Here is a 27,158-nt window from a genome sequence, read left to right on the forward strand (position 1 = left end):
CATTTCAAAAAAAAACTAGGCTGATGGCTACCTTTTTTTTATTAAAAATGTGCATTTGTCATATACATAAACAATCTTTTGTCTACATATTTTCAAAATATCTTAATGCATGATCAACCTTTTTTCAAGTATGTGTTTTGATTTCTACTTTTTTTTCTTCCACATTGCTCATTTTTTGTGTACATATGAAACATTTTTATAGAAGTTTAACATTTTCAAATACAAGATTAACATTATTCTAAAGTATATGTGTCTGATGTCCACTTTTTTTCATACACATTGCACATTTTTTATACATGATATTGTTTTTCAAATATATGATTAAAGAAATTTCAAATATATATTTTTAAACATTTCTTTGAATATATTTATTATATTTTTTAATACACGTTGTACATCACTGTTAAACATTTTGGTGTACGAGTTAAAAAAATCATTTACATGATAAACATTTTTTTCAAATACATGTTTTGATGTCTAATTTTTCTCATACCATTATACATTTTCGTATACATCAGGAACTTTTTTACACAAGTTTAATATTTGTCAAATATATGATTATCATTTATAAAATGAAAGGAAAAATCAAAATGAAAAACAAAAGAGAAGAAAATGTAAAGAAAGAGAAAAAATAGAAAGGCAAAAGCAAAACAAAATGACTTGCAATACATCACATATACACGAGACTTTTTTTTCAATACACACGTACACAAGATAACCAGTGGTGTAGCTACATTAATACTTCATAAGCAATTGTGCTCGGGGTTCTCGCATTAAAAAGAACAACTCAGTGTCTACCCTAGTTGGTTGGAAGTTAGAGCTATGCGGTACTTATTGCTCGCCGAGAGGGACGCGGTATTTGTAGCCGGGCATGAGGCGCGTGATGGTTCGCTGCAGCTCGTATTAAACGTGTTATAGAGGCTCCCTATTTATCAGCGATGTCCTATAAGGCGCCTTTACCACTGGATCTCCTCCGTTGCGCTTACGCGAAGGCTTCCTCAGCCTGGCCCAACAAAGGCATAAAAGTACATAAAAACATAAATTGAAAAAATAACACAAAATAAAAAAACAGATTTGTAGAAAAGTTCATCGATTTTGAAAATAAGTCCACACATTTGAAAAAAAGTTGATAGGATTTTAAAAAAGTTCATAGCATCTGAAATAAGTTCGTCGCACTTGAAAAAAGTTCACCGCATTTCAAAAAAGGTCATCGCATTTGAAAAACGTTCATCAAATTAGGAAAAAAGATCATCAATTTTGAAAATAAGTTCATCATTTTTGAAAAGAAGTTCATCAAATTTGAAAAGGTTCATCGAATTTGAAAATAAAATCATTGAATTAATAAACTCTTCGAATTTTCAAAAAAAAGTTTAAGGATTTTCAAAAAATAGTTCACAAATTCGGAAATATTTTGTCAAATTTGGAAAAAAATCATCAATTTCAAAGTTCAGAAATTTTGATAAGAAAAGATTCACGCATTTTCATGAAATTAAAATAAAGGAAAAAGGAAAAAGAAGAAAGAAGAAATAGTGAAAAGAAGTAACTAAACACATTCTCATGTGTTGCCTGGTTGGTAACACTCGCGCGTGCTTTTTTGGCGTTTGAAAATAGAAAAAAACAAAGATTGGCCGGCCCAGCACAGAGGGGGGGTGGGTGCCTGTTCACAAACTATATAATAACGCGCTCCTTAATTGCCACATAGAAATATCTCAAAAAAAGTGCCATATAGTAAAAAAAAATTGAGAAATTGTAACATATAGTAAATGCTATTTATCACTGGTGGATATGCAGCACATGCATACCACCCTACGCGCAACACGCTACTTGGGCTGGCCATTGCAGCCTTTTTTTTGGTTTTTTCAAGAATGTTCTAGAACCTTCCCTAAACTGTTATTTATTTATTTATTTTAATTTTTAATTTTCCTTTTTTTGTATTTTAAAATTCCTGAACATTTTTCAATTGATGAATATTTCTCGAAATTAGGAACTTTTTGTCTGAGAACACTTTTCAATTTGCTTACTATTTCATTAAAAATGTTAAATTTTAGAATTCATAAATATTCTTTGACGTGGTGAATTTAGTTTTGAATCTAGAACTTTTGTTCGGACTTTTAAACATGTTTATAGAAAAGGTGAATATTTTACGAACTCGTGAACATCTTTTAATTAGCGAAAAGTTTGGGAATTCCCAAATATGTTTTGAATTCATGAACATCTTTGAAATCCAAGAACATTCTATGAATTTTTGAACATTTTCTAATTTTTATGAACATTTTTCTATGATTTGAAAAACTTTTTTTATTCACGAGTATTTTTGAACTCGCGAACATCTTTTGCACTCAGGAACACTATTTCAAATTCAGCAAAAAAAACTAAATCATGAGCATTTATTGAACTTATGAATAATTTTTCAAATTTATGAGTATTTTCATAAAATCACAAACATTTCAAAAATACGTAAAAAAGAAAGGAAAAGGAAAAATAAATATAATAGAAACAAAAATAATAATGAAGAAAACAGTGTGTGTGCGCCAGGACATGCAACTAACAAATCTTGCATTACTCTCTTTAGTCGTGGCCAAAACATGGTTAGTGATTATACGGCAAATTTTCTATGCATTGAACGTTGTGCAGTTGTATGGTTACATTCTGGTCCAGGCGATGTACTTTCGTTGTCCCGTGCGGATTGTAATTTGAGTAACACAAGTTCATTTTCCAGAGAATGACAAAAGTTTGGTCACGAATGAAATGACCTCTTAAGCCGTGGGATTTTCTATTCTTACTTTCTACCGGGGTGCTCAAATTTATGAAATACTAGATGACATCACGATTGTATAGAATATGAATATTTGAAGTAATAGTATATATGAGAACTGAAACAAAAAATACATACGATTTTTTTTGTTTGGTTAGTATATAGTTGTAAAATATTTATTAAATATAAATAGCATAACAGAATGAAAATTGTTAAGCATGTTTCCATGTTGAGATGGGATTTTTTTAATGCATGCTTGCATGTTGAGGTGGATATTGTTGTCATGGATGTTACATGGTGAGGTGGCATGAGAAAAATATGTTAGTGGAGATTAACTACTTATATATAAAAGATACTTAGGAGGAAAACTAATACTAATAACATTCTCAATCAATTTACACCGATGATTGGGGTATATAATAAAAGCTGGCGCATAAATGCGCGGGCATTTAGCTAGTCTATGAGTTAGGGTTTAGGTGCAAGTATTATTTTTTGCTCTAATCATGGACAAGAGCCTCAGAAGGGGTAGGCGCGCCCCCTGAGCTCATGGGCCCCACAAAACTCCGTTTGACCCAATTCCAAGCCTATAAATTCACAAATATTCTCAAGCCAACAGAGAGCCACCCGATACACTTTTTCCGCCTCCGCAAACTTTTGTTCTTCCGCGATCCCATCTGGAGGCCTTTTCCGGTACTCTGTCGGAGGGGTAATTGATGACGGAGGGCTTCTAGATCATCCTTGCTACCTTTCGATGCTGGGTGAGTAGTTCACCATAGACTTATGGGTCCATAGCTAGTAGCTAGATGACTTATTCTCTCTTTTTGATCGTCAATACCATGTTGTGCTCGATCTTCTTAGAGTTATATCTGATGTAACCTTCTTTTGTGGTGTGTTTGTTGGGATCCAATGAATTGTGGATTTATGTTCAGATTAATCATCGAAAGTTATTGAGTCTTTTCTTTATTATGCATGATTGTTATAGCTTTATATTTCTCTTCGATTTATTTGTTTGGTTTGGCCAATTAGATTGAGTGGGAGAGGTGCTTTGTGATGGGTTCAATCTTGCGGTGTCCACACCTCGTGATAGAAGGGGTAGCGAGGCATGTATTGCATTATTTCCATTAAGGTTAAAACGACAGGGTTTATTCATATTGATTGGGTTTACTTTGTCTACATCATGTCATCTCGCTTAAAGCGTTACTTTGTTTGTCATGAACTTAATGCCATAGATGCATGCTGGAAAACGGTCCACTAGTAGGGAAAACCTTATACACAGAACTTTAGCAGTAGCGCTGGTTAAATTGGGGCGCTAGTGCTACATAGCAGTAGCGCATGCACGTGAACCATGCTATAGATACTCGTGTAGCAGTAGCGCTTCTCCTGGGAAAATCGCTACTACTAAAATTCCCACTACTAAGCCGATAGGCTATGAATAATAGTTGCGGTCTTAGGAAAACCGCGCTACCGCTAAGATTATTGTAGCAGCGCGTTTTTCGTGAAAAACGCTACTGCTAATGAAAAGAAAAAAAATAAAAAAATAGAAAAATAAATGAAAATGAAAGAAATAAAAAAGGAGAAAGGAAAAAATAAATGTAAAGAAAAATAAAAGAAAAAGAAAAATAAAGGAGAAATACATAGCCGTAGCGTCTGTTCATAACAGGCTATATAGATAATATAGCAACAACGCGTTTTTTGGACCCCCGCTATAGAAAGGGAAAAGGAAATAAGAAAAGTAAAGGAAAATAAATAGCTATAGCAGTAGCGCGTTTCGCAAAACACGCTATAGCTAACTTGGCTATATCGTGTTTTTCTTACCAGCGCTACCGCTAGGTTTGACTTATAACCCCCGCGCGGTCTCCCTCCCCCACTTCTCCCCCAAATCTCTCGCCCCACTTCACCGTCGCCCCACTTCGCCGCCGTCTCCTTCATACATCGATGACCCTGGAGACACCACAGTTGCGCGCCGTCGACGCCACCAGAGCCGCCCCCAACGCCATCGGAGCCGCGCGGCCTCATCAACGCCACCACTGCCTCCCTCGTCGTCACTAGAGACTCCCCTGCCTCCCTTGCCACCACTGCCTCCCTCGCCGTCACTAGAGACTCCCCTGCCTCCCTCGCCACCGCTGCCTCCCTGGCCACCACCGGAGCCATCCTTTGTAAGCCCCCACCCCTCCTCTCTCTCTCATGCATAGCACAAACATTGGATAGAGAACTAGCTAGCTAGGTTAACTAGTTTAATTAGGCTAGTTATCTAGGTTAGTGCAAAATTTTAGTTAGGGCTTTGACAGAGAACTAGTTAGGTTAACTAGTTTAATTAGGTTAGTTATCTAGGTTAGTGCAAAAATTTAGTTAGGGCTTTGAGAGAGAACTAGTTAGGTTAACTAGTTTAATTAGGTTAATTATCGAGGTTAGTGCAAAAAAATTTAGTTAGGGCTTTGACAGAGAACTAGCTAGGTTAACTAGTTTGATTAGGTTAATTATCTAGGTATACTAGGTTAATTAGGTTCGTTAGGTTAACAAGCTAGGTTGGCTAGGTTGGCTAGGTTAGAGCAAACATTTAGTTTATATCATTAGGTCAGAAGGGTTAGAGTTAAAATGGAGTTCCTTCACAATTTAATTGGGTTCTGTCCTAGACAGAGAAGGGTTAGAGAAAATAATGTGCGTGTGTGTGTGAGAGAGAGGAATAGCTAGAACAGAATTTGGGTTTTGTCCTAGGCACAGAAGTGTTTAGTGAGGTCATTTTGCAAAGGTTTTTTTTAAAGACCACTATTTTTCAAGGAAAAGAATTTATGCAAGTTTTATTTTAAAGATGATCCCTTCTTAGACTTTTAGCTTTAAACAAAAAACAAAAGCATTTAGCTAAAAATAAAAAATAGTAGCTATGGTATTTAGCTATAAACAAAAAAACATAATTGATGTTATATGATATATGTCATTGATGTTCATTTGCATATTCCATTATTGTTGATTATATCTTTTCATTGAAGTGGTCATGTTGTATCTTTTCATTGAAGTGGTTCGATTGTGCCCAAGTGGCCTTTTGTTGTTTCCAGGGAATGAAGCCGAATGGCCTATGTTTTGTCGGAATGTTGATTCATTTTCGTTCCTGCAAATTTCAGGTGCTCGATTTGTCCATTTTTTAGCAAAGGTCATTCCGAAATTTTCTGTGAATTTCTGCATGACTTGTGCTACAAACTAGGACATATTGAGTGCCCGGGATTTGCCGCACCGGGAAGGAATCAATGTTCATGCAAAACATTGGCCTTTTTTAATGTCATTATTCATTTTATTAGGCCTAGAATTAATTGACTAGATTTAATCATAGGAAACATAGATAGCAACGATGAAGGACATGGTTCAGGTGATTGCGACGACGTCTACCTGGCGGTAGACGAATTTTTGAACCTTGTCGACCATCAGCGGTTGTTGTTGATGGGACCACCTGTCACATCCGAGACCGACATCAAGACCAGCGCTGAGACTGGCGTTGAGACCAAGACCCGCACCGAGACCGACAAAGCCGGTATAGAACCGAAACCGAAGAGGAGACGTTGACGCCCAAACGAGCTCATCACTACTAGACTGGTAGTCACGGAGGTGGATGACGGCAATTTTGAGCCAAAACAGCCTGTGGAAGCGCGAGCGTGCTACATCAATCAAATAGGCTGCATCATACGGACAACTGCTACCATCAACGATGAGAAACTAAAGAAGATAGAAAATATGAAGCACTCCCTCCTAACGAAGGTGCACCAGGTATTCTTGTTCCCGGGCCAGGATAAAAAGAAATATACTAATCCAGATAAAGACCCGACAATTTAGAAGATAAACAAACGCGCCATGACCAAGTTTAGCGACTCGTTGGCCGCCTGGAAAGTAAGGGTGAAACATCGAATCATCGACAAAAATGGAACCCTACTACGAGATTGTAAAGCATAATCCGACAATTACGGAAGCGCAGTTTGAAATATTCAAGGCGGCTTGCGTTGCCGAAGCTGCCAAAGAAAAGTCTAAGTACATGAAGGGGCTTCAAGAGAGGAACATGGGGCGCCACCACCTCGGAAGTCATGGTTACGCGGGGAAGAGGCCCATAGGGCCAAGGAGGATGCGGAACGCAAAAGTCTGGGCATCCCAGACCCCTTGGCGGAGTTCACTGTCCCACTGGAGCGTGACGTCCTCAGGGCCCGGTACTGTTGGGACCCGGTGAAGAAGGTTTTCGAGACGGACGCGGTCACGATGGAGTTCATGAGATTGCTGGTAGTTTTAGCTTCTGATCAATTTCACTACACTTTTAGTCATATTTGTAAACGATCCTTGTTCCTTTTGCAGAGAGAGCAGCACAGGATTGTGGCCGAAAGTGACTCGCCGTCTGAGGCGTTGGTGAGGCCCAAGTGGGACACCCCATTCAACCGGGCCTTGAACATATTGAAACAACTCCCGGTGGACACTCGGTTGTCGTATGGACGCGTGCATGGTGTCGAAGACGGCGCCACGTGGAAGAAGTACTACCGTGAGACCACGGAGGAGAGAAAGGAAAGACGGAGGTTAATTAAGAAAACGTCAACAAGAAGGTTGAGATTGCAGTGGAGAAGAAAGCAGGCGAGACAGTCGCATCAGCAGTAGCTGCCGCAAAACGGGAGCTGGTAGCTACGTGTGGTGTCTTGGTTCCGGCTATCGTTAGTTGGAGCAGGAAAAATCCAAATAAAGATGCAGCGGACTTTCCCCTTGCCGACTTCTTCGGGAGCAGCTCGACTAGCGTTGCACCAGCACCTGCTCCCGCACCTGCTCCTGCACCGCCTCCCGCACCAGCTCCTGCACCGCCCCCCACACCTGCTCACAGCAGCCCGTCCTCCATCTCGGATGTGCTTGGTGACGCTTTGTCTTTGGCTGAGCTCGACGCCCTCACGGTACCTGCCACACTGGCCCTTTTCAATAATTCTATATCTCCTGTTTTCGTTGCCTTTTAGATGTCTCACATCGCAAACATCTCTTTGCAGGCCGACGTAACCCCGTGCACAATATTGTACACCATCAGCGGCAAGAAGGTGGATGTGGGGAAGGCGACGATAGTGAAGCCAAAGGAACAATTGTTCCAAAGCCGACTGATCCCCCCTGATGTCTTCAAGGTTTCCGTTGCCAGTGTCAAACCGGGCTACGAGAATTTGGCTCCTCCGGTACTAGGGGGAGATGACGACGAGACCCTGCGGCAGCTTGGTGATTGCAAGAGGTGGGTCCTGTTGTGGCCAAAGAGTCTGCTTCGTCTGGAGGCGGCCGGGAGGACACCCATGACCATGCGGCCTCAGCAAGGTATGAACATCAACACCCCACCTACCCAATTAGAGTCACCTGTCGTGTCGGGTGATAGCAGACGGGGTGAGAAAGAGGCTCCCATAGTCGCTGATGACGTCGCCGCCGTCGAAGAAGCAATGCATGATATCGATGCCATCGATGGGGATGAGGATGACACTCTACAATATCTCAATACTGGTGTTGTGGAATTGTCACGGCAGATGTCCTAGTGTGAGGACTTAGTCGTGAGGCCAATGCATCTATGTGGTAGCTTGAGAGGGGTTGAGCAGAATCGAGAGACGCAACGCAAGACAAGGATTTAGACAGCTTCGGGCCCCAGGAAACATCATCCGGTAACAACCCTACGTGCTGTTTGTGGCTAGGTTTTATTATCATCACGAGGGAGTCGCTGTAAACCGGCTCTCCCAGTTATCCCTAACCCTTAAGATCCCCCCCTCTTGGGGTGCCCTTGCCCTCCTTATATATGTTGAAGGGGCGGGTTACATGTAGAGTCCAACTCGGATTAAGATTTAACTATTCTGACTTCTCTTCATGGGCTTCATAGCGTCTTGGGCTTCATAACGCCTCGGGCTTCATAACCCGAGGCGACTCTATCTACCGGGTTATGACTGTCAACCAGTTATCACTGTCTGCTGGGTTATGACTGTCCACCAGTTATCACTGTCTGCCGGGTTATGACTGTCAACCAGTTATCACTGTCTGCTGGGTTATGATTGTCTGCCGGTTTATGATGGTAGCTGGTTTATGATGGTCTGCCGGGTTATCATCTGACTTAACACCTGCTAGGTTATCATCTGACTTAACACCTTCCGGGTTATCATCTGGCTTAACACCTGCCGGTTTATCAGGTCCCAGCTGGGTTATAACTCCGGCCGGGTCATACCGCGGGGTATATCCCCGACATTAGCCCCCAGTTTAATTTGGATTTATCCATGTTAAACTGATCCTGATCATCCTGTCCTTGTCACTTCCTTCTTCTAGAAAATCCGGGTCAATAGGCCAGCTTCATAATCAATTTGCTGACATTGGTTTGTCACAGAGAAATATTGTGAAGAATAATTCATTTGACTCGGCTCCCAATGCTTAACAAAAATATTGGTCTTTGAAATACTCATCTGATCTTCAGTCGGTTTAAGAATGTATAACTTGCCGGTTTAAGAATGTAGAACATGCCGGTTTAAGAATGTAGAACTATGCCGGTTTATCATTGCCGGTTTACAAATATTGATGGCACCGGGTCATAATTGTAGTTAACATCAAGCTTGAAAATATACCTCTTATATGCCTATCACTTGTAGCCCCCAAGTCTTAAGAAGGTAGCATAGCAACAGCTTAAGACTTGCTTCAATATAAATATCACAATCTTGAAGAAATCCGATTTGTTCATACCAGTCATTAGTCATAAACTGAGGATTCCATATATGTAGCCCTCAAGTGTTAGGTTTTCATGCTTGCAGCAACCCCGGGACTTGTAATTACCTGATGCTCATAAAAACCTGAATTGTTGACAGGAGCAATTGGTAGCCCCCAAGGGCCGGCTCATTACGATGTGATGAGTCGGGTCTTCAATAAGGTGAGCAAACAATGACTTTGCATTAGCCCCCCAAGTGTCATGGTGCATGCTTGCAGCGACATGAAACTTGTGTATTTGATATAATCCCAACTTGAATAATGTAGCCCCCAAGTGCCGGGTCGTAAGCCTGCGGCGACTCGGGACTATTCCTTCCAGTGTAGAATAAATTATATCCATTGCACTGAAGCGACTTTGAAAACCTCAAGCATAATATTGGTTATTGATAACCATAATAAAAATCCAGCCGTGTTGGCTATTAAAGATTTGAATAATATAACCTGGTTTGAAAACCGATTCCTGCCATATAAACCAGTATATCTGTGCCCATATGATACATGCTATGATGATGTAATGATGATGCAATGTATGACGCAATATATGATGATGTATGTGTATGATCAAGAGGGTTTAAGCTATGGTTCGGATATGACCAGAGCCCCCAAGTAGTCATAATTGTGGCATTGCGCCGATCAAGAGGTATAGCTATGGTTCGAATACGACCAAGCCCCCAAGTGATTTCCCTGGTGCCCTTATGCCTATCAAGAGGTGTAACTATGGTTCGAACCCATAGCCCCTAAGTGATTTCCCTGGTGGCCTTAAGCCTATCAAGAGGTGTAGCTATGGTTCGGATACGACCAAGCCCCCAAGTGATTTCCCTAGTGGCCTTAAGCCTATCAAGAGGTGTAGCTATGGTTCGGATACGACCAAGCCCCCAAGTGATTTCCCTGGTGCCCTTATGCTTATCAAGAGGTGTGACTATGGTTCGAACATAGCCCCCAAGTGATATTGTGAGCTGTGCTCAAGGGATACCCATGTTTGAGTTGTGCTGTGCAGCAGACTCTCTTTGGCCCCCTTATAATTATATTGGCTTGATAGCCGGATTGCCGAAGTAACTAGAGTTGTGCTCATATGATAATATTGGCTTGATAGCCAGATCAAGAGGTGTGACTATGGTTCGAATATGACCAAGCCCCCAAATGATACTGTGAGCTGTGCTCAAGGGGCACCTATGTTTGAGCTGTGCTTTTGCAACAGACTCTCTTTGGTCCCTTTAATTTTTTTCGAGAACTCGAACTTGCGAGAGATTATTCTTTTTGAACCGGAAATTCTTAAACCGGCTACTGAGAGCTTCAAAGCTTTGTGGGAGATAACTTTCCCTTGAGCCGGATCTTTAAACCGGAATCCTTCTTTTTAAGCCGAAAATTGACAGCCTTTAAATTTTCACCAATATGGCGATTTAGGGTCCTGCATTAGATAACTTTGCAAGCTAGAGTAATTTCTCTTTTAAGAAAGCAATATGCAATATAAAAATATACTGGATGGATTTCACCTGATATGTTAGGCCACAAATTATCCATCGCGGAGTTGATCATCACCACGGTGAATGTTTGTGTTGATGTAGCAGAGGCCGCGACTTGCGCCCGTATCCGTCGAGCAGCACGGTACGGACAAGCACTAGTGCATATATAATTTGGCTCCCTCCCCTTACGACACCTTTGTAATGAATAATGATCCTGCGAAAAAATACCATAGGCTAAAGTAATTGTTCTTGAACAATTTTAATATGTGCTGATAAAATACATAGGAAAGGTAGCACCTAGTATTTTCACCGGATGAACGCGGACAATGATACTGACCGTGGTCAGACACAAAAGATAGTCCGCATAGATGCATGTCAACTACGTGTTTTTCCTTTGTCTTTTTCCCCTTTCCAAAGCAATGATTGCCTTCATGTAGACTTTGATGTGTGGCGACGAGTAGCATCGGTGGTTCCTGTAGTACTTTTTCTGAACAAGTATGCATCTGCTTGCTTGTGAACGAACTGGGCGCCGCGGGAGACGGATAGCGTGCGGAGCTCTCGGCCCCGGCTTGGCAACCTGGTCAGGACAGCTTGCAGCCGCGGTGGCTCACGGCTGAGGCAGCCTGGCGGTTTGTCGCAAAGCTGCAGCGGACAAGTCAGAGCACCCGCAGCGGCTCTCGAGCAATTTGGAGCAGCGACCGATGGAAGCGAGGCAAAACGGCGGGTCAGCCTCTCAATGGGAGGAATGGCGGGTTGGGTCGAAGAACCCCTGAAGGCGAGGGCGCAGTGGCAGCCGGCTTGTGACCCGAGTGGTATGCTGATGTCTACTACACAACCTTCTTCTTGTAGACGTTGTTGGGCCTCCAAGTGCAGAGGTTTGTAGGACAGTAGCAAATTTCCCTCAAGTGGATGACCTAAGGTTTATCAATCCGTAGGAGGTGTAGGATGAAGATGGTCTCTCTCAAGCAACCCTGCAACCAAATAACAAAGAGTCTCTTGTGTCCCCAACACACCCAATACAATGGTAAATTATATAGGTGCACTAGTTCGGCGAAGAGATGGTGAAACAAGTGCAATATGGATGATAGATATGAATATTTGTAATATGAAATTATAAAAACAGCAAGGTAACTAATGATAAAAGTGAGCGTAAACGGTATTGCAATGTGTGGAAATAAGGCCTAGGGTTCATACTTTTGCTATCGCAAGTTCCCTCAACAATACTAACATAATTGGATCACATAACTATCCCTCAACATGTAACAAAGAGTCACTTCAAAGTCACTAATAGCGGAGAACAAACGAAGAGATTATGGTAGGGTATGAAACCACCTCGAAGTTATTCTTTCCAATCAATCTGTTGGGCTATTCCTATAAGTGTCACAAACAACCCTAGAGTTCGTACTAGAATAACACCTTAAGACACAACTCAACCAAAACTCTAATGTCACATAGATACTCCAATGTCACCTCAAGTATCTGTGGGTATGATTATACGATATGCATCACACAATCTCAGATTCATCTATTCAACCAACACAAAGGACCTCAAAGAGTGCCCCAAAGTTCCTACTGGAGAATCACGACAAAAATGTGTGCCAACCCCTATGCATAGGTTCATGGGCGGAACCCGTAAGTTGATCACCAAAACATACATCAGGTGAATCACGTGGTATCCCATTGTCACCACAGATACGCACGGCAAGACATACATCAAGTGTTCTCAAATCTTTAAAGACTCAATCCGATAAGATAACTCCAAAGGGGAAACTCAGTTCATTACAAGAGAGTAGAGGGGGGGGGGAAGAAACATCATAGGATCCAAATATAATAGCAAAGCTCGCGATACATCAAGATTGTATCACCTCAAGAACACAAGAGAGAGAGAGAGAGAGAGAGAGAGATCAAACACATAGCTACTGGTACATACCCTCAGCCCCGAGGGAGAACTACTCCCTCCTCGTCATGGAGAGCATCGGGATGATGAAGATGGCCACCGGAGAAGGATTGCCCCCTCCAGCAGGGTGCCAGAACGGGTTTAGATTGGTTTCGGTGGCTACGGAGGCTTCTGGTGGCGGAAATCCCAATCTATTGTGCTCTCCGATGTTTTAGGGTATATGGAGATATATAGGCGGAAGAAGTACGTCAGGGGGCCACGAGGGGCTCATGAGGGTGGAGGGCGCGCCTAGGGGGGTGGGCGCGCCCCTTGCCTCGTGATCTCCTTGTAGGTTCCCCGACGAGCACTCCAAGTCTTCTGGGCTTCTTTCCTTCCAAAAATGAGTTCCGTGAAGTTTCTGGTCAATTGGACTCCGTTTGATTTTCCTTTTCTTCAAAACCCTAAAACAGGATAAAAACAGAAACTGGCACTGGGCTCTGGGTTAATAGGTTAGTCCCAAAAATGATATAAAAGTGTATAATAAAGCCCATAAACATTCAAAACAGTAGATAATATAGCATGGAGCAATAAAAAATTAGAGATACGTTGGAGACGTATCAGCATCCCCAAGCTTAATTCCTGCTCGTCCTCGAGTAGGTAAATGATAAAAACAGAATTTTTGATGCGGAGTGCTACTTGGCATAATTTCAATGTGATTCTTCTTAATTGTGGTATGAATATTCAGATCCATAAGATTCAAGACAAAAGTTCATATTGACATAAAAATGATAATACTTCAAGCATACTTAACTAAGCAATTATGTCTTCTCAAAATAACATGGCCAAAGAAAGCTATCCCTACAAAATCATATAGTCTGGCTATGCTCTATCTTCACCACAAAAAATATTTAAATCATGCACAACCCCGATGACAAGCCAAGCAATTGTTTCATACTTTTGATGTTCTGAAACTTTTTCAATCTTCACGCAATACATGAGTGTGAGCCATGGACATAGCACTATAGGTGGAATAGAATGGTGGTTGTGGAGAAGACAAAAAGGAGAAGATAGTCTCACATCAACTAGGCATATCAACGGGCTATGGAGATGCCCATCAATAGATATCAATGTGAATGAGTAGGGATTGCCATGCAACGGATGCACTAGAGCTATAAGTGTATGAAAGCTCAAAAAGAAACTAAGTGGGTGTGCATCCAACTTGCTTGCTCACGAAGACCTAGGGCATTTTGAGGAAGCCCATCATTGGAATATACAAGCCAAGTTCTATAATGAAAGATTCCCACTAGTATATGAAAGTGACAAAATAGGAGACTCTCTATCATGAAGATCATGGTGCTACTTTGAAGCACAAGTGTGGTAAAAGGATAGTAGCATTGTCCCTTCTCTCTTTTTCTCTCATTTTTTTATTTTTTTATTTTTTTATTTGGGCCTTCCCCTTTTTTGTGGCCTCTTTTTTTTACTTGGGCTTCTTTGGCCTTTTTTTTTATTTTTCGTCCAGAGTCTCATCCCGACTTGTGGGGGAATCATAGTCTCCATCATCCTTTCCTCACTGGGACAATGCTCTAATAATGATGATCATCACACTTTTATTTACTTACAACTCAAGAATTACAACTCGATACTTAGAACAAGATATGACTCTATATGAATGCCTCCGACGGTGTACCGAGATGTGCAATGACTCATGAGTGACATGTATGAAAGAATTATCAATGGTGGCTTTGCCACAAATACGATGTCAACTACATGATCATGCTAAGCAATATGACAATGATGAAGCGTGTCATAATAAATGGAACGGTGGAAAGTTGCATGGCAATATATCTCGGAATGACTATGGAAATGCCATAATAGGTAGGTATGGTGGCTGTTTGGAGGAAGGTATATGGTGGGTGTATGATACCGGCGAAAGGTGCGCGGTATTAGAGAGGCTAGCAATGGTGGAAGGGTGAGAGTGCGTATAATCCATGGACTCAACATTAGTCATAAAGAACTCACATACTTATTGCAAAAATTTATTAGTTATCGAAACAAAGTACTACGTGCATGCTCCTAGGGGGATAGATTGGTAGGAAAAGACCATCGCTCGTCCGCGACCGCCACTCATAAGGAAGGCAATCAATAAATAAATCATGCTCCGACTTCATCACATAACGGTTCACCATACGTGCATGCTACGGGAATCACAAACTTCAACACAAGTGTTTCTCAAATTCACAACTACTCAACTAGCATGACTCTAATATCACCATCTCCATATCTCAAAACAATCATCAAGCATCAAACTTCTCTTAGTATTCAATACTCTATATGAAAGTTTTTACTATTCTTGGATGCCTAGCATATTAGGATTATTTAAGAAAATTACCATGCTATTTAAAACTCTCAAAATGATATAAGTGAAGCATGAGAGTTCATCTATTTCTTCAAAATAAAACTACCACCATGCTCTAAAAGATATAAGTGAAGCACTAGAGCAAATGACAAACTACTCCGAAAGATATAAGTGAAGATCAATGAGTAGTCGAATAATTATGCAACTATGTGAAGACTCTCTAACATTTAATAATTTCAGATATTGGTATTCTATTCAAACAGCAAGCAAAACAAAATAAAATGACATTCTAAGAATGGCAAACATCATGTGAAGAAGCAAAAACTTAGGATCAACCGAAACTAACCGATAGTTGTTGAAGAAGAAAGGTCGGATGCCAACCGGGGCATCCCCAAGCTTAGAGGCTTGAGACTTCTTGAAATATTATCTTGGGATGCCTTGGGCATCCCCAAGCTTGAGCTTTTGTGTCTCCTTAATTCCTCTCATATCACGGTCTCCCTAAATCTCAAAAGCTTCATCCACACAAAACTCAACAAGGACTCGTGAGATAAGTTAGTATAAACCATTGCAAATACCTTATCATACTCTACTGTAGCAAATCACTAAAATTATTATTCAACATTGCATACTAAATGCCTCTGCATATTTAATAGTCCTATCTTCAAATAGAATCATTAAAGAAGCAAACATATGCAAACAATGCAAACATAACAGCAATCTGCCTAAACAGGATAGTTTGTAAAGAATGCAGCAACATCCATACTTACCTAGCTCCAAAAATTATGAAAGAAAATTCCCACTGTAGTAAATTTATCAGAGCTTAATATGCAAAAGGTTTCAACATTTTATCACATTCTAACTTTTCTATGGAATTATTGCAACAGCGGTAAACTTTCTGTTTTCAAACAGCAACATGTATACTTGTAACATAGCCATAGTAAAGGCTATCAATGCCACTTTTATTGAAATAAAATATGCAAAACATTGTTCTAAATAACAGCAAGCAAATCTTAACAAAATAAATTGATGCTCCAAGCAAAACACATATCATGTGGCGAATAAAAATATAGCTCCAAGTAAAGCTACCGATGATCGAAGACGAAAGAGGGGATGCCTTCCGGGGCATCCCCAAGCTTAGGCTCTTGCCACTCTTTATTCCATACTCCATCGAATCCTTACCCAAAACTTGAAAACTTCACAACACAAAACTTAAAATAGAAAACTCGTAAGCTCCGTTAGTGAAAGAAAACAAAACACCACTTCAAGGTACTGTAATGAACTCATTCTTTATTTATATTGGTGTTAAACCTACTGTATTCTAACTTCTCTATGGTTTATAAACTACTTTACTAGCCATAGATTCATCAAAATAAGTAAACAACACATGAAAAACAGAATCTGTCAAAAACAGAACAGTCTGTAGTAATCTGGATCAAACGTATACTTCTGGAACTCATAAAATTCTCAAATAAATTGCTGGACCTGAGGAATTTGTCTATTAATAATCTGAAAAAAATAATTAACTAAATAGCACTCTCCAAATAAAAGTGGCAGCAATTATCGTGAGCGCTAAAGTTTCTATTTTTGACAGCATGATCAACAAAACTTTCCCCAAGTCTTCCCAAAGGTTCTACTTGGCACAACCATTAATTAAAAGCATAAAACCCCATCTAAACAGAGGCTAGATGAATTATTTATTACTAAACAGGAGCAAAAAGCAAGGAATAAAAGTAAAGTTGGGTTGCCTCCCAACAAGCGCTATTGTTTAACGCCCCTAGCTAGGCATGATGATTTCAATGATGCTCACATAAAAGATAAGAATTGAAACATAAAGAGAGCATCATGAAGCATATTTCTAACACATTTAAGTCTAACCCACTTCCTATGCATAGGGATTTTGTGAGCAAACAACTTATGGGAACAATAATCAACTAGCATAGGAGGGCAAAACAAGCATAACTTCGAAATTTTAAGCACATAGAGAGGAAACTTGATATTATTGCAATTCCTACAAGCATATGTTCCTCCCTCATAATAATTTTCAGTAGCATTATGAATGAATTCAACAATATAACCAGCACCTAAAGCATTCTTTTCATGATCTACAAGCATAGAAATTTTATTACTCTCCACATAAGCAAAATTCTTCTCATTCGGGATAGTGGGAGCAAACTCAACGAAATAACTATCATGTGATTGAAAATTAAGATCAAGATGACAAGTTTCATGGTTATCATTATTCCTTAAAGCATACGTGTCATCACAATAATCATCATAGATAGGAGGCATGCTTTCATCATAATAAATTTGCTCATCAAAACTTGGGGGACAAAAAATATCATCTTCATCAAACATAGTGTCACACCCTAGCTAGTTCAAGCATTAGAGTGTGCATCATGTTTAAGTTCCTTTTAAATTTGAAATGGGGATGACAGAACCCCCAGCACCCCCCTGGAACAACTAGGGTTTACTAAAAACTTTTTCAATGATCCTGAAATGCCCTTCTAAAAATCCCACCCTTTTTGTTTTGGGTTAAAACCTTTGACAAAAATGGTGCACATTTTTCTAGGACATCTAAGGTCATTGGATTAATCCTTATAGTATTTGCATTTGGGCATTTAAATGCTATAAAATATTTTAAATGCTCAAATAATCATAAACTAAAATGTTTGTTGTTGGATATATTCTAAGCAGTGGCCATCATTAATTTTATGATTTATGGTAATGCCCTAGCATTTTTAATAAAGCCCTGAAGTTATAGAAATAATAGAATAAATAAAAAACAGAAAAGGAGAGAAAGAACAGGGACTTACATGGTGTAGCCCACCAGCCCACCCGGCTCGGCCCAGTCCACTGGCTCTTGCCAGTCGTCCTCCTCCTCTCGCCAGGAGGACGAGGAGCGCGTGGCCGGCGCCCGCGGCCACACGCCGGCCACCTCCTCCTTCCGCCGACGCCCTGGAGGCGTCTACGAGTGCCACGCCGACCCCCATGTCTCCCTCTCTTTCTTCCCAGTCTCCCCGTGGCCTCTCCCCCTCTCTGGCTCTCTCCCCATCACCCTGCCGAGCGCAGCCGTCGCCGCCGACAAGCTCCACCGCAGCCACCGCCGTCCATTCGTTGCCTCGTCGTGCCAGGAAGCTCCGCCGTCGTCGACTACATCGAGTAGGCCGAGCCCCGAGCGCTCGCTCCCCCCGGAGACGCTACACCGAGCTCGTCCTCAACTCCGGCCACTGGAGATCCCCTTCGCCGTCCCCGCCGCATCAGCTCATCCCCGACCTCGCAGACTGCCTTGACGAGACCCCCGTGAGCTCAGCCACCTCCCCACCCTCTCCGTTCTCTCTCTCGAGCCCCGTAGCGACCGCACGTAGCTCACCCGCACGCACCGCCGCGGAGCTCATCGCCAACGAGGCTCCGGCCACCCAATGGCCGCGCCACCCTGTCCACTAGTCCTACCGCACCTCCAGGAGCTCAACGCACCAAACCACGCGCCTCCCCGTGCCCCCTAGCGACTAGTTCAACCTTACCCGAGCTCCGGCCGCCGCCAAACTCGTCGCCGGCGACGTTTCCGCCCACCCCAGCTCCACCCACTACCACCACTCGACGCGGCTTCCTCCCTGCATCACATAGATAGTCTCCGCCGTCCTTTTGGTCACCGGAGTGCAAATCCCGCGCTGCTCCGCCGCGTCTGGCCTCGCCGGCGGCTAGACGCCGGCGAGTTGACCCTGTTTGACCCCGTGTGGGCCTAGGTTGACCCCCCCAGAGTCTATGACAGGTGGGGCCGGCCTGCTAATTAGTTTAGGATTAGTTTTAACTAATTTTAATTAGTTTAGTCACTGACATGTGGGCCCAGGCCCCACTGACAGTTAATTAGTGTTAATTTAATTCTGTTAATTAGCTGAGTCACTGACAGACAGGGCCCACCAGTCAGGTTTGACCTGGCCGACCCAGTTGACCCGCTGACGTCACACCTATGTCATGCTGACGCATTAATTCAATTACTGGAATTATTCTTATATAGGAAATTCCAGAAAATAGCCAAAACTTCTAAAAATCATAGAAAATCAACCATAGCTCCAAATCAAACAATTTATATATGAAAAATGATCAGAAAAATTCAATCTATCCATCTGTAATGGTTTCATGCATGACAAAACAAGTTAACCTTGCTGTTTAAGCAGAATAAGATAATGCACTAATAAGGCCATGTTAAATGAGCTAACATTTGAATCTTTGATTCAAATGAGTTCATTCCATCCTGTTTTAGCTTGCATTAGGCCAAGACACATTCATTTCTGCCATGTCATGGCATGCATCATATTGTTGCATATCGTCATGTGTTGATTATGTTTCGGTCTGTCTTTCGTGGTAGGTTCTGCCTCCGAGGATAACCCCGAGTATCCGTCTGAAGGGCAGTACCCTACTACCACTACATCAGGCAAGCAACCCATTGATCATTCCGATACAACCCATGTTCTCACTTCTGCTCTTGTTTATTGCATTAAGACAACACGATTCAAACTGCTGTGTGCTATGGTAGTTGAACCCTTATCCTCTGCATGACCTGTCATTGCCACAGTAACTAGATGAAACCCACTAGCATGTGTAGGAGTTGATTGAGCCATGTTTGTGTTTCCTACCTTGCTATGCCTGCTATGCTTAGTGTTGTGTCAGGCCTGGTTCATCTGGGTGATGGGCTAGAGTGAAATGTTTATGTCGGTAATGTGAGGGATGTGTTGAACATGAATTGGTAAAGGTATCGATGAGAGGCCATGTAGGAGTACATGGTGGGTTGTTTCATTGAGGCCGTCCCTAAAAACTGAGATCTGTATGTGTGATTTTAAGAATCAGCTACTACCATGCATTGGGATCCTTAATTGACCCTCTCGGCTTCTTAATCACCCTAGTACTCTGTCCAGGAGTTGCAAATAGTTTATGGTGTTTGTAGGTTATGTGTTGGCGGCCGTGCGTAGCGCTGACCCTAGGGGTGGGCTATGTTGCGGTAGATACAACGTGGCCGGGTATGCCGGGCTCCCGTTTGGCATCTTGGGACCCTGTTCACATCGTTCGGGGCCGTATGTGGAAACCTCGGCTGGACTCTCTGCGGATGGAACCTGGATAGGCGATAAACCTGGACTAGGGACTTAAGTGTTTAGGTAGGCCGTGGCCGACACCCTCGTTGGGCTTCCGCTTGAAGGTTTCTGAGTACATGTCGTGTAAACGGCGGTAAGTGGTGAAAGCGTGTATGAAGAAGTATACCCCTCCAGGGTTAACATCATCTATTTGAATAGCCGTGTCCGGGGTAAATGACTACTTGGTTGCCTATACAGTTCATAGACAAGTTAATGGTTACTACTAAAAAACTCAAGATAAGTGTGAGTACCGAGGATGGCCCCTCGTAGGATGACGAGGGAGGATCCCTGGTGGAGTATTGTGTTGGTGAGTAGTGGACTCGTGTGCGAAAACTATTTTTACAAGTGGAGTCTCGTCGGATAGCTTATCCAAGAGTCAAAGCTGGCTTGCTGCAATAACTCCACCCCCTTTTTGAGAATGAGCATGTATAGTAGGTTTTGTTGTAAGACTTGCTGAGTACCTTTGTACTCATGTTTGCTTAATTACTGTTTTCAGACGACAACACCGCCCCCTCCAATGGGTTCTACGTAGACCTTGATGTCGACGAGTGACTAGCCACCCAGGTGGTGATCCTGGCCATGGAGCGCCCTATGTAGATAGACAGGCTTCGGAAGCCTTCTTGCTTTCTAGTGTCTGTACTCAGACTATTTACTTCCGCTTGTGCTTGTATGCTTGTATGACTTGAATGTCGGGTCATGTGACCCCTACCTGTATGAACATGTTATGTATGGCTCTCTGGAGCCTTTAAATAAAGTACTTGAGTTGTAGAGTTTTGTTGTGATGCCATGTTGTATGTACTCATATCGGGCATATTGTGTGTATGATTGAAATGCTTGGTATGAGTGGGATCCGACAATCTAGTTGTTTATCCTTGGCAGCCTTTCTTATGGGGAAATGTAGTCTAGTGTTCCTCGAGCCATAGTAGTCCGCTACAGCCCGGTTCACCGGAGTCCTGCTAGCCCAGCACTACTGCTCAGGACACTTGACTGGCCGGCATGTGTTTCACTTCGTTCCTATGTCTGTCCCTTCGGGGAAATGTCACGCGGTGACATCCGGAGTCCTGCCTAGCCTGCTACAGCCCGGGTTCCCCGGAGTCCTGTTAGCCCAGTGCTACAGCCCGGATTCACTCGCTGATGACCGACATGCTCGATGTGATTCATGTATGCCTGTCTCCATAGGTCTGTGCCGCTTTGGGTTCACGACTAGCCATGTCGGCCCGGGTTCTCTGTCATATGGATGCTAGCGACACTATCATATACGTGAGCCAAAAGGCGCAAACGGTCCCGGGCCATGGTAAGGCGACACCCGTGGGATACCGTGCGTGAGGCCGCAATGTGATATGAGGTGTTACCGGCTAGATCGATGTGACTTGGAATCGGGGTCCTGACAGCGTTGGCATCAGAGCCGGACTGCCTGTAGGTTCGTTGAGCCAAACTGGTCGATGTCGAGTCTAGAAATGCTTTAGTTATATGTAGGGGAATTGATTGTGGGAGGGAACGTAAGGCTCTTTTACTCCTTTACCTTATGCCCTCTGATCTGAGTCATTCTCTTCTCATTCAACGTGGGTTAAGGACTAGGCTCTCTTCTTCTGTCAGGTTCACGTGTTACTAATCCGTAGTAGCTTATAGGATTGTTGTTACAAGCCTCAGTACAGTTTCTACTACTTTTAGTATGTTGCTAGTTGAATCAGAACCTTGATATGATGTTGTTGAGTGGTATTGCAAACTGTTGTGGATGTCTCAAATCTTTTTCTGAGCATTTACAGCTGTTATGCTGTCCAATTTTCCCTAGAAATTCTAATGTCTTTGCATTGTGGTTGTGCTTTCAGATGGCCACTCGTGCTCAAAACCAAGTGGTTCGCCTGACCCGGTGCCTTGATGTGCCCGGTCATACTGCTATGTTAGTCCGGGTAATGATCGAGACGGGTTACCGTTGGTATCCCGAATACACTGTCGAAGAGCATTCCGAGACTTTAATCAAAGCCAATATTTCTGCACCGTCAGGATATTTCCTTCTTATCCTGGATCTACCGAGCCCCTCCACTGTTCCTATGGACTCGGGGTTACTGTTGAGATGGCTGTGCAGGATGCTGCCTATTCCATGATGACCATCATGCGAGTCCGGACTGGCCTGCTTCGGAACACCGACTTCCGTTACATGCCAGCTTCACTTCCGGGAGCGCAAGGGTATCTCCAGGCTATCTATGCTGACTCCACTCAGGAGGACTCACTAACTCGTACCACTGCCGAGATGCTCGAGGATAAGGACCGAGAGAATCGGGCCTTGAGGCTGGAGCTTTTCAACACCCGTGCTGATCATTGGGCCACATTGACTCGGTTTGCACCTGCGGTGCAAGCTGGATGTATGGATACAAGGGATCTGTATCCTGTGAGATCTGCTCTGCCAGACATGGTGGATTGGCGTGATGTGGGAGGCATCACCCCTCCCCGTGGTCCCCGCAGGCCACCGTTTGTTGGTCCAAGACCTCATCCTAGCCCCTTTGGTCCACAAGCTCCTCAGGACCGTCTGTTCCCGGATGATCACGTTGAACTTCCAGGCTATGGAGGTGACTTCTATGAGGACTACTACGGAGCTGTCTGAGTTAGTAGTAGTATCACTAGTATTGTAATAGTTGTATCTCCACTGTCCTGCGTGACTTGTGGAATATGACTTTGTGTGTAATCAATTCCGGAGGTGTAGACAAATAATGTATAGGAGCTTGGAATGCCTCCGATGAGATGTAACGTCTTTCATCATAGTTGTACTGTAGCCTGGGCTTGTACTAAACTATGTATGGTGTGTATGACCGTTGGTATATATATGGCAGTTTTATATTACCATGACATACGGATGAACATCTCTGCATTCCGTGTTATCCATTACATTCTGCACTTCCTTGCTAAGTTTGAGCCATCCTTATCTAAACCGTTGTCTTGTTTTCTCCTAGGATGGTCAACACCCGCAGCAACCCTGCTGCCCCGGAGCAGGGGGAAGCCAGTGCAGCTAGGGGTGAAAATCTGCCTCACCCGCCTTCTCTGGCCGAAGTGATGCTGGAGGCGGAAAGAAACAAGCGTGAGACTAACCGCTTACTGGAGCGGATTGAGCAGAACACTGCACGCCATCCGCGAAATGACTTGGTGTCAATCAATGACTTTATCAAGCTGTACCCACCAAAGTTTAACCATTCCGTCGAGCCCCTCGACGCGGATGACTGGCTTCGCAGCATCACCCACAAGCTACGTTCTGCCAACGTAGCCGAAGCTGATAAGGTTACTTATGCTGCCTATCATCTCGAAGGCCCTGCTAGCCTTTGGTGGGAAAATTTGAAGCTATGCGCCCGGTCGGCCAAATCACTACTTGGGCTGAATTCAGTGAGGCTTTCCGTGAGCATCACATTCCGGAAGGTCTCATAGATCGCAAGAGGGAGGAGTTCTGCAATTTCACCCAAGGAAGACTGACTGTGGATGCTTATAGTCGTGAATTTGGGAATCTGGCACGTTATGCTCCTGAAGAAGTATCTACCGACGCTAAGAAGCAGGCAAGGTTCCGCAAGGGACTTAGCCCTGAGCTTCGCCGCGATCTTCGTCTGCACGAGTGCACCTCCTTTCAGAAGTTGGTCAATAAAGCCATCAGTGCTGAGTCAGGCCAGTCTGACTATGACGCTTCACGCAAGCACTCACGTGATTTTGGCTCTTCATCCGGCTCTGGAGCTCAGAAGCGCCGGGTGTGGATCCCAAGCACGGCACTGCCACCCAGGTTCATTCCGAGGCCATCCTTTGAGGCGCCTCGTCCCAACCAGCAGTTTGCACCGCCCAAGCCCTATGGTGGCCCCGCTGCTAATTCTGCTCCACGCCCCAATGTGGTGACATGTTTCAAGTGTGGAGAGCCGGGTCACTATAGTCGAGAGTGTCCCCAGAACAAACCCCAATCAGTCTGGAAAGTCCGTTGGCCGTGGTAAGCCAGCGGGAAAGACATTCTACGCCAAGCCGGTCACCACTGCACGTGGCCATGTCAACTATGTTTCAGCCGAGGAGGCTCATGAGGATCCTAACGTCGTCCTTGGTACGCTCCTTGTTAATTGCCATCCGGCATCTGTTCTTTTCGATACTGGAGCATCTCATTCATTCATATCCGAGAACTATGCTCGATTGCATAACACGACATTCTGTGACATGCCCTCTACCATGGAAATTCAAACCCCTGGCTCTAGATGGCAAACTTCTAGAGTAAGCCATGGGAACGAAATTCTTGTCGATAGACTTGTCTTCCTTGCATCCTTAATAGCTCTCAAGTCCTCGGACATAAACATCATCTTGGGTATGGACTGGATGTCAGCTCATTATGCTAAGATTGATTGTGCCACTAGAACCGTTCAACTTACTCACCCATCGGGCAAGACAGTCAATGTCTTAACTCGAGTGGCCAAGCGCCAGCTTTACTCCCTAAATGCCAACCCCCTTCCAGACCTTGAAGATGTTCCGGTAGTCCGAGACTTTCCGGATGTCTTTCCAGAAGAACTGCCAGGTGTTCCACCTGACAGGGATGTCGAGTTTGTGATAGACCTTGTTCCAGGAACCGTTCCAATTTCTAGAAGACCCTATAAGATGGCACCCTTAGAACTAGCCGAGCTTAAGAACCAACTCGATGAGTCCTTGAAAAAGGGTTTCATCCGTCCTAGTTCCTCTCCTTGGGCTTGCCCCGTCCTCTTCGTCAAGAAGAAGGATGGAACGGATCGAATGGTTGTAGATTACCGACCTGTCAACTTGGTCACTATCAAGAACAAGTATCCGCTTCCCAGGATCAACGATCTGTATGATCAGCTCGCTGGATCCTCAGTCTTTTCCAAGATGGATTTGAGGTTGGGCTACCATCAAATCAAAATCAGAAACGGGGACATTCCCAAAACGGCCTTTGTTACTCGTTATGGCCAATACGAGTACACCGTTATGTCCTTCGGTTTAACCAATGCCCCAGCCACCTTCTCTCGGTTAATGAACTCGGTCTTCATGGAGTATTTGGATAAATTCGTCGTAGTATACCTCGATGACATACTCATCTACTCCAAGAATGAAGAGGAACATGCCGAACATCTAAGGCTGGTATTGACGAAACTTCGAGAGCATCGCCTTTATGCCAAATTCTCCAAGTGTGAATTTTGGTTGCCAGAAGTGACCTATCTAGGCCATGTAATCTCTGGTAAGGGTATTGCTGTCAATCCCGAGCGAGTTCAAGCTGTCCTTGATTGGACTCCACCTGAGACGGTCAAGCAAGTTCGGAGCTTCCTTGGCTTAGCGAGCTACTGCCGCCGCTTCGTCGAGAATTTCTCCAAGGTTGCTAAACCTCTAACTGAACTCCTCAAGAAAGATAAAAAGTTCGAGTGGACTCCACAGTGCGAGTTCAGCTTTCAGGAACTGAAAAGACGCCTGACATCTGCTCCCGTACTGGTACCACCAGATTTCTCCAAGGACTTTATTATCTATTGCGACGCCTCGCGACAAGGACTAGGTTGCATACTCATGCAAGATCGTCAGGTAATTGCCTATGCTTCACGGCAATTACACCCACATGAGGAAAATTATCCCACACATGATCTAGAGCTTGCAGCTGTAGTCCATGCACTTAAAACTTGGCGACATTACCTCCTCGGTAATCGTTGCGAGATCTTCACCAATCACCAAAGTTTGAAATATATCTTCACCCAACCAGATTTGAATCTCAGGCAACGACGTTGGGTCGAGTTGATCTCGGATTACGACTTAGGAATAACTTACACCCCGGGCAAAGCCAATGTCATGGCTGATGCACTAAGCCGTAAATCCTATTGTAACAACCTGATGTTACAACAAAGTCAACCACTTCTCCATGAGAAATTTCGTAAGCTTAATCTTCACATTGTTCCTCGAGGATTCCTATCCACCCTGGTGGCGAAGCCTAATCTTATGGATCAGATCATAACCGCCCAGCGGTATGATAAGGGCATATCCCGGATTAAGGAAAACATCGCTAGCGGAGTTGCTAAATGTTTTTCCATGGATGAGCGAGGTGCTGTCTTCTTCGAGAACCGCTTGGTGGTTCCCAAGAAACAACATCTACGCCATTTGATCCTTAAGGAAGCTCATGAATCCCCTCTCACCATTCATCCCGGTAGTACTAAAATGTATCAAGACCTACGCCAGAGGTTTTGGTGGACTAGGATGAAGAGAGAAATCACTCAATACATTGCTAATTGCGACGTTTGTCGTCGTGTTAAAGAAGAGCATCAACGGCCTGCTGGCACCCTTCAACCTTTGGCTATTCCTGAGTGGAAATGGGATAAAATCAGTATGGATTTCATCACTGGGTTTCCCAGGACCAAGAGAGGGAATAATGCCATCTTCGTCGTGATCGACCGTCTTTCCAAAGTAGCCCACTTTCTACCTGTTCGTGAGAGTATCACCGCTAGCCAGCTAGCTGACTTATACATCTCCCGAATAGTGTCTCTTCATGGTGTTCCATTGGAAATTAACTCAGACCGTGGGAGTCTCTTCACCTCTCGATTTTGGGAAAGTTTCCAAAATGCTATGGGAACTCGTCTCTCTTTTAGCACCGCCTTCCATCCTCAATCAAGTGGTCAAGTAGAGCGAGTCAATCAAATTCTGGAAGATATGCTCCGAGCTTCTGTCATCTCGTTCGGAATGGGTTGGGAGAAATGCCTTCCATTCGCGGAGTTTGCTTATAACAATAGTTATCAAGCTAGCTTGGGCAAGGCTCCTTTCGAAGTTCTCTATGGACGAAAATGTCGAACGCCTCTTAACTGGTCAGAAACCGGGGAAAGACAACTCTTTGGCCCGGATATGATTCAGGAAGCAGAAGAGCAGGTTC

General features: G+C 43.5%; 1 pseudogene; it reads left to right on the forward strand.

Annotated features, from left to right (window-relative positions):
• Window positions 1-8,040: 8,040 nt before the first annotated feature.
• Window positions 8,041-27,158, forward strand: part of LOC123057262 (disease resistance protein Pik-2-like) — a 45,443-nt pseudogene continuing 26,325 nt past the window's right edge.

Source organism: Triticum aestivum, chromosome 3A, assembly GCF_018294505.1.
Source record: "Triticum aestivum cultivar Chinese Spring chromosome 3A, IWGSC CS RefSeq v2.1, whole genome shotgun sequence".
NCBI classification, from domain to species: domain Eukaryota; kingdom Viridiplantae; phylum Streptophyta; class Magnoliopsida; order Poales; family Poaceae; genus Triticum; species Triticum aestivum.